Raw genomic sequence first — 16,961 nt, forward strand, 5'->3', positions numbered from 1 at the left:
CATTATTATCTTTAATAGCTGTGATATTATAAAGTGTTATTTTGAATGATGAAATCAAAAGTTGTAGGCCCACCATAGCCGGTTTGGCTCAGTGGATAGAGCATCGACCTGCAGACCAAAGGGTCCCAGGTTTGATTCCAGTCAAGGGCATGTACCTTGGCCCAGGCCCTGGTTAGGACTGGTGCAGGAGGCAACCAATCGATGTGTTTCTCTCACATTGATGTTTCTCTCTGTCTTTCCCTCTCTCTCCCACTCTCCCTAAAAATCAATGAAAAAATATCCTTGGGTGAGGAGTAACAAAATTAATTAAAGTTGTAGGCCCTGTGATAGGGCCCAGTTTTATTTTATTTATTTTATTAATCCATGAAATTTCAAGGGCTGGGAGCCCCTGCCCTTGATCACTGTGCTCTATATATGAATGGTTGGCTTCTCACCCTCAGACAATTGGTCTCAAGCCCAACAAAGAAAGGAAAGTTCTTTGCTAAGTGTCTTCTTTATAGAGGAAGAAATGCTGAGTTCACGGTCTGAAGACACTGCATATATCTAGGTCCCACACACACAAGGAGCCTGCTGATGAGATGGTGTGGTTGATACAATTATAATTAGCTAATTATCTGTATATACACTGAGTGGCCAGATTATTATGATCTCTGAATGCACAATAATCTGGCCACTCAGTGTATATACTATATAATAAAAGGCTAATATGCAAATTGTCCCCTCAACTAGGAGTTCGACCAGCAGGCAGGCTGGCCAATAGCCCATGTCCCCTCCCCCTGGCCAGGCTGGCTGGATCCCATCCATGCACGAATTTATGCACCAGGCCCCTAATATATATATACTGAGTGGCCAGATTATTATGTGTTCAAAGATCATAATAATCTGGCCACTCACTGAATAAAGGCCTAATATGAAAAGTGTCCCCTCCCGAGTTTGATCAACCAGGGGTTCGATCGCTTGTTATGATGTGTGCTGACCACCAGGGTGGCGTGGAGTAAAGGGAGGCCCCGGCCGGCAGCAGGCAGCTGGCAGCTGCTAGGGATCCTACCCAAGCACGAATTTCATGCACTGGGCCTCTAGTTAATAATAGAAATGGAGCAAAAGGGAAGCCAGACATTATACGCATGTCATTTGGGCAGCTTCACCAGGAAGCTTCAACTTTGCACTCTCCAGAGAACCACTATTTCTTCAACTAGGTTTTCAATATCTTGTTCTCTCTCTTCTTCTGGCACCCTCATAATTCTGATGTTGGTATGCTTGAAATTGTCCCAGAGGCTCCTTACATTATCTTCATATTTTTGGATTCGTTTTTCTTTTTGCTCTTCCTGTTGGGTGTTTTTTGCTTCCTCATATTTCAAATCTGTGACTTGATTCTTGGGAACCACTAGTCTACTGTTGAATCCCTGTATATTATTCTTTATTTCAGTCAGTGTATGCTTAATTCTTGACTGGTCCTTTTCTATTTGTTTGGCATTATCACTAAGATCCTTGAAGATCTCACTAAGTTCCTCAGAGGTTTCTAGAAGATTCTTGAGTAACCTTATAACTGTAGTTTTGAACTTTATAACCAGTATTTTGCTTTCCTCCATTTCTTTCATTTGTGACCTGTTTCTTTGTCTCTGCATTTTGGTTGCTTCCCTGTGTTGATAGAGTGGCCTTGTTTGGTAAGTGTCCTATAGGGCCCAGTGGCTCAGCCTCCCTAATTACCTGAGGTGGACACTCTTGGTGCACCCTTTTGTGGGCTGTGTGCACAGTCTTGTAGTTAAACCTTGATTGTTGTTGGTTTCACTGGGAGGAATTGATCTCCAGGCCAATTGGTTCTGAGGACCAGCTGTGTCTATAGTGGGAGAGCTGCTGTGCAGGAGACACCTTTATGGGGCAGGACTTGCTTTGGTGGGGCCTTGGTGCTCACTAAGTCTACCCCTTGAGTATGTCACTTATGGATGTGAAGAGTTGTAATCTGGAATGATCTCACACTGACCCCTGGGTACACTAGCTCTTGCATCTCCGGGGAGTTGCAGTCAACCACTGCCTGAGGCCACCCAGCAGGAGCTACACAGAGATCTGCAGATTCCTCCTCTTTGTTTGGGGTTTAGAAGTGCTCAGATGAGGTCCAGCTGTGAAGTAAGGCAGGCTGCTGTTGCCGGGGCTTGGGCCTTCTTTTGGAAGCTTTGGAGCACTCTGACCCAGCTGCAATTTGTTAGGTTTTAGGCTGTGAAAGGACAGGCCATTCATATGCAAAAGCCACTGTGCACGTCTTGGGTAGGGTTATAAATCGGGTGGGGTGGGGTCTCAGGAAATCACCAGGGTGGAGCAAACAGCAATAGTTTCCAGTCAGTCCTGCACCAGAGAGAGGTCCAGGCGCAGGAACAATGATCGCTACTAGCACCTCCATCTGGAAGAAAGCCGTCCTCACATTCCTATTCTGATGCCAGACAGTCCAGTTTCTCCCTGCATGTGTCTGGGTCCCCAATGTCTTGCCCAGAACTGGAGTTCAGAGCAATCAGGAATTTGTATCTCCCTCCCAATTAAAAAAGCAGTTTACCCGGTTGCCAGCCATTCCGTGCATGTGCCTCTGCACCTCCTTCCAGTCTCAATGTGCTTTTTTCTTTACTTCTAGTTGTAGAACTTCCACTCAGCCAGCTTTCCCGCAGTTCTGGATGATAGTTGTTCTGTCTTTTAGTTGTAATTTTGATGTGGTTGTGAGAGGCAGCAAGTACAGGTGTTTACCTATGCCACCATCTTCACTTTGGCAGCTGGGTTCTTAATTGTCCAGGGGAGAGAGAGATGCAGGCAAGGGATGAGAAACTCATTGTGGAAAAAATGCTTTCATGAGGAGACCGAGAAGAAATGCCCCAGTAGATTAGAAAGGCTCCTCTTTGAAGTAGGAGCTTAAACTCCCATAAGCCAGAACTTTACCTCCCAGCCAAGGCCCTCACTGAAACTACAAATTCTGCCTCGAGGCCTTTTGAACTCTCAGGCAGCACCGAGGACATGTTCTTCCAAACCTGACACTTCTCTCCCCATGCAGGTAAGTGTAGAGAAGTGGCTTGGAAGACCCCAAGGGGGAGGGGGAGGTGCAACAAGCAGGTGGGGCCAGAGAGGAGGAGCTGGCCAGAGGCTCAGCCTCTTGCTCCTCAGGAAGGAAATAGACTCTGCAGGCTGTGAAGTCCCAAGCCCCAGTCCCCACCTTGATTCCCTGAGCCTCCCCTATCATTTGGGAGCCCTGCCTCCCCAATGCACTGACAATGGGTGACTGATGCACCCATCAATCACTTATCATAGAGCCTGTGCACAAATAAGAACCGCTTCTGAATGCCCAGAAAATATTTAGGGAGTCTCCTTCTAGGCGGCAGGCCATCCTGGGTGAGTGGGTGTCAAATTTATGTTGTGTCTGTTCCTAGGAGAGAGAGGGCCAGGCTTACCCATCTGGGTCCTGCCCATCTGGACCCTAAGGCTGCCTGGCTGGACAGACCCTGGGGAGAGAGGCAGGGTCTCACTTGCCCTGCCTGTGCCTGTGGGTGAGAGAGTTTTGTAGGGTGGATATAGGGTGGCTAACATCAGAGCACAGGAAGGGAGGGAATCCTCTTTTCAGGACTTCACACCCTGGGACTTAAATGATATTCTTTTCCACCTGTGTCCCCTCAGTCATGTTCATTTCATCTCAGTTTCTTCCTTCTCTACCTTTATACCCTCAAGCTCACCCTATCACTGCCTTCCCTTATTTAACACCCCCACCCCCGTATTTAACTTATTGTTTTTCCCTCTCCCTCCTCTTTCTTCTTCCTATCTACGCCTAGCAAGGATGTCAGCTTTTGGGGATGAAGCTCTGGCTAAATGCTAACATTTCCCTTGTCAAGTGAACCCAGTCTGCTAACACATATCTTTTTTCTTTTTTTATTGATTTTTTACAGAGAGGAAGGTAGAGGGATAGAGAGCTAGAAACGTCGGTGAGAGAGAAACATTGACCAGCTGCCTCCTGCACACCCCCCACCAGGGATGTGCCCGCAACCAATGTACATGCCCCTGACCGGAATCGAACCTGGGACCTTTCAGTCCGAAGACTGACGCTCCACCACTGAGCCAAACCGGTTTCAGCTAGCACATATCTTTTAGGTACCTGCAGGAATGTGTACAGGAATGGCATGTGCTGTGGGGAAGTAAAACCGAATAAGACAAAGGTCCTACCCTCAGTACACTTGTAATCTAGTTAGAAAGATAAGGTGTGCTCATATGAAAAGGTAACTAGCAAGTCAAACATAGCAAGGCATCTTGGACTTAGGCAGTTTCTAATTAAATGTGGCTAAGTGATGTGCTTCCATTCTAAAAAGGGAAGGAAGTTGTAGGAGCCCAAGACCTTTCCTAAGCTGAGGCCCATCCTCCAATAGTAAAATCCACAGACCAAAAATACAGTACTGTGCACTCCCAGATGGGCAGACCCCTGAGAGTCATGATGTCGCAAAGACCTCTCAGAACATTCCAGCCATCCTTGAGTATGCAGGGCTGCCAAAGGGCAAGTGCATCATTGAACAGTGCCTCAGTTATTGTAGAATATGAGTACTATAGCAGAGCTGTTCTTGGTTGCCTGGACTTTTTTTAAAATATATTTTTATTGATTTCAGAGAGGAAGGGAGAGGGAGAGAGAGAGAGAGATAGAAACACCAATGATGAGAGAGAATCATTGATTCTCCTGCACGCCCCTGCTGTGGATTGAGCCCACAATCCGGGCATGTGCCCTTGACCAGAATCAAACCAGGGAGCCTTCAGTCCGCAGGCCGATGCTCTATCCACTGAGCCAAACCGGCCAGAGCTGCCTGGACTTTTGATAGTGATGCCTTGTTGTCCTGAGCCACAGTCACAACTACAGGCACTGGATGAAAACTCCAGGGTTTCCCTAGAGACCTGACCTACCCCACCCCATAGACTAGGCTCTTAGAGATAAGAGAGTGGGCTTCTAGGTGCTGTGTGTTTCCTGGCCTATAGAAACAAATGATATTATACCTAAAAGGAAAACTATCTGCTGAATGAAACTGATACTCCCTAGCTGTGTGGTAGATGGCACACAGCGGGATAGGTGAGGTAGAAAATCTTAAACACATGGGAAAGATTTTTGTCTTGTTGGGGCAGTAATGCTCAGTGTTTCCACTGTTTTCCTTACCTTTTTTCTACTGCTTTTAGAATTATAGTTCTTTGGGGTCATAATTGAAATTGCATACTTGCCCGAAACCAGTTTGGCTCAGTGGATAGAGTGTCAGTCTGTGGACTGAAGAGTCCCAGGTTCAATTCCAATCAAGGGCATGTACCTTGGTTGCGGACACATCACCGGTAGGGGGTGTGCAAGAAGCAGCTGATCGATGATTCTCTCTCATCGATGTTTCTAACTCTCTATCCCTCTCTCTTCCTCTCTATAAAAAATCAATAAAATATTTTTTTTTTTAAAAGAAATTGCATACTTGTTTGTAAATTTTATTATCTGGCCACTCTCTAGCCCATATATAGGGTGTTCCACAAAATGTATACTTACAGTTTGAATAATTATAAAGGCAGAATTTATTAAAATAAATTTTAGCCCTAGCTGGTTTGGCTCAGTGGATAAAGAGTCGGCCTGCGGACTGAAGGGTCCCAGGATGGATTCTGGTCAAGGGGACATAGCCAGGTTGCAGGCTCAGTCCCCAGTGGAGGGCATGCAGAAGGTAACTGATCAATGATTCTTTGTCATCATTGATGTTTCTGTCTCTCTCTCTCTTCCTCTCTAAAATCAATTTTATACATACATATATATTATAGTTTTTTTAAATTAAAAAATAAAATACAGCCAGGACTGGTTTGGCTCAGTGGATAGAGCATCTGCCTGCAGACTGAAAGGTCCCAGGTTCGATTCTGGTCAAGGGCATGTACCTGGGTTGCAGGCACATCCCCAGTGCGGGGTGTGCAGGAGGCAGCTGATAAATGTTTCTAACTGTCTATCCATCTCCCTTCCTCTCTAAAATATCAATAAAATATATTTTAAAAAATAAATAAAAATAAAAATAAATAAAATACATTTCATTACCAGGCCAGTGTGGCTCAGTGGTTGAATGTCAACCTACGAACCAGGAGGTCACAGTTCAATTCCCAGTCAGGGCACATGCCCAGGTTGCAGGGTCGATCCCCAGTGGTAGATGTGCAGGAGGCAGCCAATCAATGATTTTTCTCTTATCATTGAGGTTTCTATCTCTCTCTTCCTCTCCCTCTCTGAAATCAATACAAAAATATATTTTTTAATACATTTCATTTTCAAAATGGAGCTATCAGCTGTTAATGTATGTATACATTTTTGGGGGACACCCTGTATAATAATTGGTTTCTCCATGCTTTCCAGAACTGAGGAAGATACCTGCCAAGAAACAAAACAACAGATCGAAAAATGTGTTCAAATTAATAAACCAGCAATTATATGTGTTTACACAGTAAGAGCTGCTAGGCCATTTTCTCAGTGATGCCTTGAAAAGAACAATTAAGTCTCTAACCCTGAATCAAATTTTGTGGAAATCCCCAAAGCAGGAATTTGGCTCTTCATTGCAAAAAAGCCTTTGGACAGTGAAGAAGGTCTATTATAGCCAATAGCATCAGACATATAGTGTACACAGATAAGTCAAAGAAACACTCAACAATTACAGTTATGCAAGCATAGCTCTGCATTTATTCTTTTTTTAATTTAATAAATCTTTTTTGTTCACATTATTACAATTGTTTCTCCTTTTTCCCCCCATAGCTCCCTTCCACCTAGTTCCCACCCCACCCTCTACCCTTACCTCCCTACCACTGTCCTCATCCATAGGTGTACGAATTTTGTCCAGTTTATTCCTGCACCCCTCATACTCCTTTCCCCCTGAGAATTATCAGTCCACTCATTTCTATGCCCCTGATTCTATTATATTCACCAGTTTATTCTGTTCCTCAGATTTTTTTATTCACTTAATTTTTTAGATTCACTTGTTCATACCTATGTATTTGTTGTTCATAATTTTTATCTTTACTTTTGTCTTCTTTTTCCTCTTCTTAAAGAATACCTTTCAGCATTTCATATAATACTGGTTTGGTGGTGATGAACTCCTTTAGCTTTTTCTTATCTGTGAAGCTCTTTATCTGACCTTCAATTCCAAATCATAGCTTTGCTGGATAGCGTAATCTTGGTTGTAGGTTCTTGCTATTCATCACTTTGAATATTTCTTGTCACTCCCATATGGCCTGCAAAGTTTCTGTTGAGAAATCAGCTGACAACCATATGGGTGCTCCCTTGTAGGTAACTGTTTTTCTCTTGCTGCTTTTAATATTCTCTCTTTGTCTTTTGCCCTTGGCATTTTAATTATGATTTGTCTTGGTGTGGTCCTCTTTTGATTCCTTTTGTTTGGGGTTCTGTGCGCTTCCTGGACTTGTAAGTCTATTTCTTTCACCAAGGTGGGGGAAGTTTTCTGTCATTATTTCTTCAAATAGGTTTTCAGTATCTTGCTCTCTCTCTTCTTCTGGCACCCCCATAATTCGGATGTTGGTACACTTTAAATTGTCCCAGAGGCTTCTTACACTATCTTCAACTTCTGGATCTCCAATGGGGTGCAGTTGAGCTACTGTCTGGGGCCACCCAACAGGAGCTACAACAAGAACTACGGTTTTTCCCTCTTTGCTTGGGGTTTGGAGGTTTTGAAGCTATCTGACCAGAGCTGCAGTTTGTTAGGTTAAGCTGCGATAGGGCAGGCCATTTATATGCAAAAGCCGCTGGGTGAAGCTTGGGTGTGTTTGTAGATTGTGCAGGGCGGGGTCTCAGGTAGTCACTAGGTTAGGGCGTGGCAAACAGCAATGGCTCCCAGTCAGCCATCTCTGTATCTCCACGTTTGGAGGTCGGCCTCCCAGTTACCTGAGGTGGACACTCTTGGTGCACCCCTGTGTGGACTGTGTGGACAGCCTTGTTGTAGTTAAGTCTTGATTGTTGTTGGTGTCACTGGGAGGAATTGACCTCCAGGCCAATTGGCTGTGAGGATCCACTGTGTCTATAATGGAAGAACTGCTGTGCTGGAGACATGCTTATGGGGCAAGACTTGCTTCAGTGGGGCTTTGGTGCTCACTGTGTCTGCCTCTTGAATGTGTCACTTATGGATGTGAGTATTTGAAATCTGTTGTTGTCTCACACTGACCTCTAGATACACTAGCTTCTGGATCTCCAATGGGGTGCAGTTGAGCTACTGTCTGGGGCCACCCAACAGGAGCTACAACAAGAACTACGGTTTTTCCCTCTTTGCTTGGGGTTTGGAGGTTTTGAAGCTATCTGACCAGAGCTGCAGTTTGTTAGGTTAAGCTGCGATAGGGCAGGCCATTTATATGCAAAAGCCGCTGGGTGAAGCTTGGGTGTGTTTGTAGATTGTGCAGGGCGGGGTCTCAGGTAGTCACTAGGTTAGGGCGTGGCAAACAGCAATGGCTCCCAGTCAGCCATCTCTGTATCTCCACGTTTCCAATTCCCCATGTCCTGCACCCCAGTGCAGTAAATGATTGCTGCGGGCACCTCTGCAAATAAGCCACCCTTACTTTCCAACCTGATGGTAGACAGTCCAGCTTCTCCCCATAGGAGTTTGGGTCCCCAGCATCTCCCCAGAAACTGTAGTTTAGAGTAATTGGGAGCTTGTTTCCCTTTGGGTTGAAAAAAGCAGCACATCCAATCGCCTGCTGTCAGCCTGATTCGCACGCCTCCGTACCTCAGCTTTTTAATGCTTGTACACATCTCATTGCTCTTTTCTCTTTCCTTCTAGTTGTAGAACTTCCACTCAGCCAGCTTTCCCGTGGTCCTGGGTGATAGACGTTTTGTCTTTTAGTTGTAATTTTGAAATTGTTGTGTGAGACAGCGGTTTAGCTGTTTACTTATGTCGCCATCTTGGTTTCCCCTTCTGCACTTACTCTTTACATTTCCTTCTCTTATCTCTTATCAACAATGTATCAAAATATGAATGTTATAGGAATACTAGAGGCCCCTTGAAGGAAGACTCTTGCAATGGGGCTTCCTGCCGTGGTCTTTGTTGCCCCATCTGCTTCCCTCCCTTCTCCACCGCCCCGCCTGCTTCCTTCCCTTCTCCCCTGCCCCTCCTGTTTCCCTCCCTTCTTCCCCACCCCCTGCTTCCCTCTCTTCTCTGCTGCCCCAGATGCTTCCCTCCCTTCTCCACAGCCCTGCTTGCTTGCTTCTCTGGAGCTTTACTCCCTTCTGCAGGGTTTGGTTTCCTTCTACGCTGTCTTCAGTCTTCGCTCTGCACCTGGATATGCAAATTAACCGCCATCTTGGTTGTGTTAATTTGCATACTCACTCCTGAGTGGCTGGTGGTCATGGCTGGTGGGTGTAGCCAAGGTATGGTCAATTTGCATGTTTCTCTTTTATTAGATAGGATTCTTCATCTCTAATTCAGTGTACTGTAGGGTCTGCTCCAGCTTTGTCTGGAAAACAAGGAAGAGCACATCCCAAAAGAATATTCTAGAGTATACAGACTTCAGAGGTGAAATATTTGGTTAGGGCGAGAGGGGTGGGGGAGGGAGAAGGGGAAAATTATACAAGCACACAGACCCAAACCAAGAAGCTGAGTGCCAGTCTCTTTAGTTGCCTAAAATCTGCATCACCATACTCAGTAAAGAAAAAACTATTTTTTCCATGTGTTTTGTGTCTCACAAGAGTAGGAGAATTTGAGTTCTCAAGTCACAGAAGTATCAAGGTGATATGAAATATTAAAAACCAAGTGATGTTTAACTTTCACTCCATTCCCCACTCTTACCCAGAAGCTTCCTGTTGAGTATGGTGGTGGCTTCAATCCCATCCAGTCAACACCTTTTCTTAAAACAAGTGGAAACTGCTTAGAGGGGTAACCAGGAACTTGGTTCTCACAGTGGCATTTAGCTAGATTTTCCTCTTTGTTTCCAGAAAATACCTTCAGAGCAATTGAGGTCAGGGTGGTCTGTTGTCTTTGTCTGCAGTGCTCTGAGAATATAGCACTTTGGTTGTGATCATTTATTCTAGGTGGGACTCCAAGACTGCTGCTGCCACCTACACTTAGTTATGCACTGGGACCAAGGATCCTCCTGACATTACATTTGGATATAATTTGGATACGTGCCTTTGAGGGATATGGGGGTGTCCTGGATAGCTGTTCAAGGGATGCTTATAACACCAGCAATGATCCCTTTCACACACACAGGGTTGTACCATTGCAAACTATTCTATATACATGACTTCATGACAATCTCAGATACCCTAGGATGTATGCAGAGGATGTTCTTTCTTCACTTGAGAGCTAGGAGACCTGAGGCTCAGAGCAGTGAAGTGACTTGCCTAAGGTCACACAGCTGACAGGTGGTGGAGCCTCCTAATGTGATGGTCCTCCCAATCCTCCCAATATTGCACATCAACTCCTCAAAAAGGGAAGGGTTTTTTTCTTTGCTTTCTTAGTCTGAAGCACAACACTACAATGAGTTGGGATACATTTTTAAAATATATTTTATTGATTTTTTTACAGAGAGGTAGGGAGAGGGATAGAGAGTTAGAAACATCAGTGAGAGAGAAACATCGACCAGCTGCCTCCTGCATACCCTGCACTGGGGATGTGCCCGCAACCAAGGTACATGCCCTTGACTAAATCGAACCTGGGATCTTTCAGTCTGCAGGCTGACGCTCCATCCACTGAGCCAAACCAGTTTCGGCGGAATATATATTTTATTTATGTTTGTTTGTTTGTTTGTTTGTTTGTTTGTTTTTGTTGTTGTTAAGCCTCATATGAGGGTATTTTTCTATTGATTTTTAGGAAGAGTGGAAGAGAAGGAAAGACAGCAACATCAATGTGAAAGAAACACATCGATTGGTTACCTCCTGCACATTCCCTGACCAAGGCACAGGTCTCAGGGAGGAGCCTGCGCGAAGTACACACCTTTGACCACAATCTTACCTGGGACCCTTTGGTCCGTAGGCAGATGCTCTATCCACTGAGCCAAACCGGCTAGGGCCAGGATACATTGTTGAGAAACAAATGCCTCCTGGGAAGTGATAAAGTTCGGGTTCACAGAGGAGCCAAGGGAGAACCTAGAATCTTCAATTTAATGAAAAAAGAATTAGGAGTGGGAGAAAGGGAATTGCTTCTATATACTCCTGAAAAGAAGAAATTAAAAAATATATATTTCCTCTTATCTTCCTTGATGGAGGTCCTGCTACTGTTTTCAGGGTTTCTATCTCAGTACTATTGACACTTTGGGCTACCTAAAACTGTCCTGGGGCTGTCCTCTGCATTGTAAAACATTTAGCATTGCTGGCCTCTAACCACTAGATGGCAGTAACAACTCCCCCAACACCCCATGTGACAATGGAAAAAAAGTCTCCAGACTTTCCAAATGTGTCTTAGAGGACAAACTCGCCCTGGCCGAAAACCACTGCTTCAGTCCATCCTCTTCAGAGCAGCCAGATAGATGTATGCAAGTCACCACCATCTCACTCTCCTGCTTCCTGCCTTGCAGAGGGTGCCAATGTTTCCTGTCCCTTTCCCCTCTACTTCCTGCTTTGAGATATTTGCTCTAACTCTGCACAACTGCTTATAGATTGCTCCCACACAGTCATATTAGTTTGTGTACCCACATGCATGCTATTTTTTTTCTGCATGATGTCCTCCTGTCAGTTGTTTATCTTGTAAATTCTACCCAATCTTCAAGATTTGGCCAGGTGGATATCTATCCTAAGCCCTTTCCCTCCTCCAACCAGAACACTGGGTCAAGCGCCATCTCTACGCTCCCCACAGCACCTTCTGCAAACCTCTGTCATAGTACTCATCACCCCTTCCTGTCATTGTCTTTCACTCTGTGAGCTCCTGCAGGGCAAGGCTGCATTGTATTCAAATCTGAGGCACAGTGCCTGGCATGTAGCATTTACTTAGCAGTTTGTTGAAGTGAACTGCAAAAAAAGTTGAAAGCACACTAGGTTGTGTCAAAACACTAGGATTCTAGTCTCACTTTTGCCACAATCTAAGGTGATCGCTTCCCATCCCTGAACTTTTGTTTCCCCAGGGGAGAAATCAGAAATGTCTTTAAGAATTGGAATTGCTGATAGTAAAATGTTCCCTTTTTTTCATAGATGTTTCCCAAAGGACAGGGCCATGCCCCCTCCCCGCTCTACCCCCTCTATTCTACCCCCTACACACACACCTCCACTTCTCCTCTAACCTTCTCTAACCCTTTTCCTATTGACTATTTCACTTGACCCTAGAAATAATTATGGAAGCCTGGTAAATGTAATTTCAAATGGAACTATTCTTCATTATGGAAGACTAAAGAATATGTGTATTTACACACACATAAAGAGACCTTTCTGGATGGTGTGATAATTCGGCAAGTGCTGGGCAGGGGATTAGAGCAAGTTTTTTTTTCACTGAATACCTTATATTGTTAGTTAGACTTTTGAATTATGTGAATATGGTATCTATTTAAAATCAAAGATAGGAGGATCCAAGATGGCTGCTCAGGTAGACACCTAACTGCAGCAGCACACAACAATTTCAATGGAATACAACTAAAATGTAGAGTGGACATTGCCCAGAGCTACAGGTAGTCGACTGACTGAAAATTCTACAAGAAGGAAAGAGAAAACCAGAAGGAAAATCAGAGGAGCTGAAAAAAAGCCTAAGGTACGGAGACATGCTGCGCGCCCGCACGCGCATGGGCAGAAAGGTCGCAGCCGGAGAGGAGGAGAAGGCTGGGTGCCTGCCTGGCGTTCCCTAGCAAATAAAACCCCCAGCCTGGGCTGAACCCCCGAACCGGCAGCGCTGAGCCCCAGTTATGGGCCAGACCCTGGGGACCCAGGCTCAGGCAGGGGGAGACGGGGCTGTGAGGCGCAATCCCAGGGGAGCGGCGAAAAGCAGGGCCCCGGAGTCGCGCACATTACTTGCAGAGGACGGAATGTTGACTCTGATGCTGGATTGCCCTAGCGGGAAGAAACAAAGCCTCCGGCGGTGCTGAGCCCCACTCCCGACTGCCCTGAACTCCAGCTCTGGGCCAATCCCTGGGGACCCAGGCCCAAGCAGAGGGATACGGGGCTGTGAGGTGTAGTCCTGGGGGAGCGGCGAAAAGCAGAGCCTCCGGAGTCGCGCACATTGCGCGCAGAGGACAGTCTGTTGACTCTGATGCTAGACTCCCCTAGCGGGAAGGAGAAAAAAAAAGCTCCAGACTGGAGGAACACGACGAGGAGCAGGAGCCCCTGCCGGACACCAGCCAGCCAGGCACCAGCAAGGAACCGGGCGACGGGGCCCCGGGGGGGGGAGGTGCCCCCGAGCCTTCGACCGCTGAGCGCAGGCAATGGAGTCTAGGCCGGGGGCTGCTTCCTGGGCAGCGGTGCCGACCCCGGCAACAGGCTGAAGCAGTGCAGGAGCCCGCAGAGAACAAAGGGGTGCCACAGGCCAACCTGCTGAGCTTCCAGGACAAGGAGGAAGAAACCAAAGAAGTTTTCAATGTGAAGAAATCAAGGGAGAGCAAAAGATAGTAAAATTACTTAAGAAAGAACACAAAGAAGATCTTGAAAAATCAAAGACTAAGTCAGAACTCAACTCAGCAGCCAACATTGCAACATAAATGCGCTTTAAAAAAAATAAGGACAGAATGTTGGAACGGCGGCGGCCAGGCCTAGAATGGCCAGGCACAAGGCAGTGGCAGCCGGGCCTGGAGCAGCAACAGCCAGGCCCCAGAGCAGCAGCAGCCAGAACCAGAGCAGCAACAGCCAGGACTGGAGCAGCCAGACCTGGGGCAGTGGCAGCCAGGCCTGAGGCGGAGGCGGCCAAGCCCAGGGTGGCCAGTCCAGGAACACCCAGACCCGGAGTGGCCAGGCCCGGAGAAGCCGGGCCCAGAGAAGCCGGGCCCAGAGAAGCCGGGTCGGGAGCAGCCAGGCCCAGAACAGCAGTAGCCACGCCCAGAGCATCCAGGCCGGGAGCGGCCAGGCTCGGAGCGGCCGGGCCCGGGGCAGCCGGGCCCAGAGCAGCCGGGTCAGGTACGGCCAGGCCCAAAGCAGCAGCTGCCAGGCTGGGAGCGGCCAGGCCCGGAGTGGCCAGGCCCGGAGCACCCGGGCCCAGAGCAGCCGGGTCGGGTGCAGCCAGGCCCGGAGCAGCAGCTGCCAGGCTGGGAGCGGCCAGGCCCGGAGCAGCAGCTGCCAGGCTGGGAGCGGCCAGGCCCGGAGCAGCAGCTGCCAGGCTGGGAACGGCCAGGCCCGGAGCAGCAGCTGCCAGGCTGGGAGCGGCCAGGCCCGGAACGGCCAGGCCCGAAGCAGCCGGGCCCAGAGCAGCCAGGTCGGGTGCGGCCAGGCCAGGAGCAGCGGCTGCCAGGCTGGGAGCGGCCAGGCCTGGAGCGGCCGGGCCCGGAGCAGCCGGGCCCAGAGCAGCCGGGTTGGGTGTGGCCAGGTCCGGAGCAGCAGCAGCCAAGCCCGGAGCAACCAAGTCAGGAGCGGCAGTGGCCAGACCCGGAGCAGCTGGTTGTGGAATGGACCAGAGCAACAGAGGCCAGGCCCGGAGCATCCAGGCCCGGAACAGCTCGCTCCTCGCCTGCCCCCGCCCCAAGGCTGCCTCTCAGACATGGCTGGAAACTTTTGTGGGAACTTGAGGGTCTGCTGAATCAAGTGATGAAGGCTTAGATCTTGATATGTTGAGTTAGTATAGCGCTGGGGTGTTGATCTGTGAGTGCCTTGTGCAGGGCCTGGATGAGGTTGGTTGACCTATTTGGAACTGTCTTTTGTGTGAAGTGTATCTTTGGGCATGTGGAGGTATTATTGATATGAGAAAATGCTAAGTAACTGATTTACTATCTGAAAAGGGATTTACTATCGGGGAAAGGGAGGGAGGAAGAGACTGAACATAAACTGTGCACCTATGCATGAGGACAAGGGGGGAGGGGAAGGGGGGGAGGGGGGGGAGGAACCTGGTGGAGGGGGGAAGAAATGAGGAACCTTTGTAATAATATGAACAATAAAGATTGATTTAAAAAATAAATAAATAAAAATAAAATAAAATCAAAGATAGTAGCCCATACCGGTTTGGCTCAGTGGATACGGCATCGCCTGTGGACTGAAGGGTCCCGGGTTCGATTCCGCTCAAGGGCATGTACATTGGTTGCGGGCACATCCCCAGTAGGGGGTGTGCAGGAGGCAGCTGGTTGATGTTTCTCTCTCATCGATGTTTCTAACTATCTCTCTCTCTTCTTCTCAGTGAAAAATCAATAAAATCTATTTTTTTTAAAAATCAAAGATAGTAAATACAACCAAATGAATGGCAGTGTTTCCCATTTCAACTCTTTAAGAGCAGGTGAATTATGGACCAGAGGCCCATGGCCAGACCACCCCATCCTGTAATTGCTGTATGAAAACCCTTCTGGCTAAGTGCACTTGTAAACAATCAAGAGCAATGCAGGCTACAAAGCACCACTATAATCTAGCTTCCAAATGCCTTAATCTGGTTCACTCTCAAGCAGTAGAACATAAAAATAAACCTAAATTTCATAGCAGATGCCACACAAAAAAAGAGGTGAAGAATTCAGACCCTAATGTTGACCAACTGATTTCTACCTGTCATCTTGTAGCCCCTCACTATACAGTCCTGACATTTACCTAAGGAGATAAACTTAGTAAATGATCCCTGCCCAGAGGAACAGTTGAGAGATAACAGGCCTAAACCTCAGTAGATTTAGTGACAGATTTAGTAATGTTGTCAATAAGTCTTATGTATCCCTTTCTGTACTCTTTGCCCTCTTTCTTCCTTTCCAGGTAGTTCTCATAACTACCAATTAAATGAGGCCTGTGCAGCACTAAATGTAGATCAGAGGTTATATTAACTTTGCAATCATGACCATGACTTTCCTTCAAGAATTTCATCATCATAAGATAACACAATATAGCCGGGACCGGTTTGGCTCAATGGATAGAGCGTCGGCTTGGGGACTGAAGGGTCCCGGGTTCGATTCCGGTCAAGGGCATGTACCTTGGTTGCGGGCATATCCCCAGTGGGGGGTGTGCAAGAGGCAGCTGATCGATGACTCTCTCTCATCGATGTTTCTAATTCTCTATCTCTCTCCCTTCCTCTCTGTATAAAATCAATAAAATATATTTTAAAAAAAAATAAGATAACACAATATAAAGTACTAGAGGCCTGGTGCATGAAAATTCATGCACTGGAGGGGGGGGGCGGTCCCTTAGCCCGGCCTGCCCCCTCTCACAGTCCAGGAGCCCTCAGGAGCGAGAAGCAGCCTGGCAATCAGGGGAAGGCGATGTCCCATCACAGCTCTGCTGCTGCCACTGCCGGCAGCCCAAGCCTTGGCTGGCCCAGCTTATCTGAAACTCGGGCAGCCCTGGGCAGCTGGGCAGCCACCATCCAAAGCTTGCCTGCATCCCTGGACAGCTGAGGGGCTGAGGGGACTGGGGGACTTAGGTGTTAGGCGCACAGAGCCACCAGGCTTGCCTGGAGGCGGGCCCGGCCATGCTATGTGCCTGCCACCCCAGTGGGGCTGAGGGGACTGGGTGCCACCATCTTATGGCTATGGGCACCACCAACTTTGAGGGTGTGGCAGTCAATTAGCATATTCCATCTTTATTAGGTAGTATTAGATAGGACTAGAGGCCTGATGCATGAAATTCATACCTGGGCCTGGCCTGCAATTGAAGTGCAGGTCCCAGCTGACTTCTGGGTCCTGAGCAGCACCTGGGCCCCCAGGGACCTCCATCAGTCACAGCACCTGAGTCCCCACTCAGAGATGCGGTGAGCTCTACCAGACTCCACAGGCCAGGGTGCAGCCTGGGCCTCTGGGTCGCACAGAAGCCGGGCAGGCAGCACGCTCTCTCCAGGCCGACCTTGCAAACCGGCTCCTGTGGGAACCCAAAGGGAGCCCAACGGGCCCCTGTGGTCCTGCTGGCTGCAGCCTAGCTAACCTGGAAAAGCCTGGTGAAT

This window comes from Pipistrellus hanaki (assembly GCF_964339955.1).
Source record: "Pipistrellus hanaki genome assembly, chromosome: X".
NCBI lineage: Eukaryota > Metazoa > Chordata > Mammalia > Chiroptera > Vespertilionidae > Pipistrellus > Pipistrellus hanaki.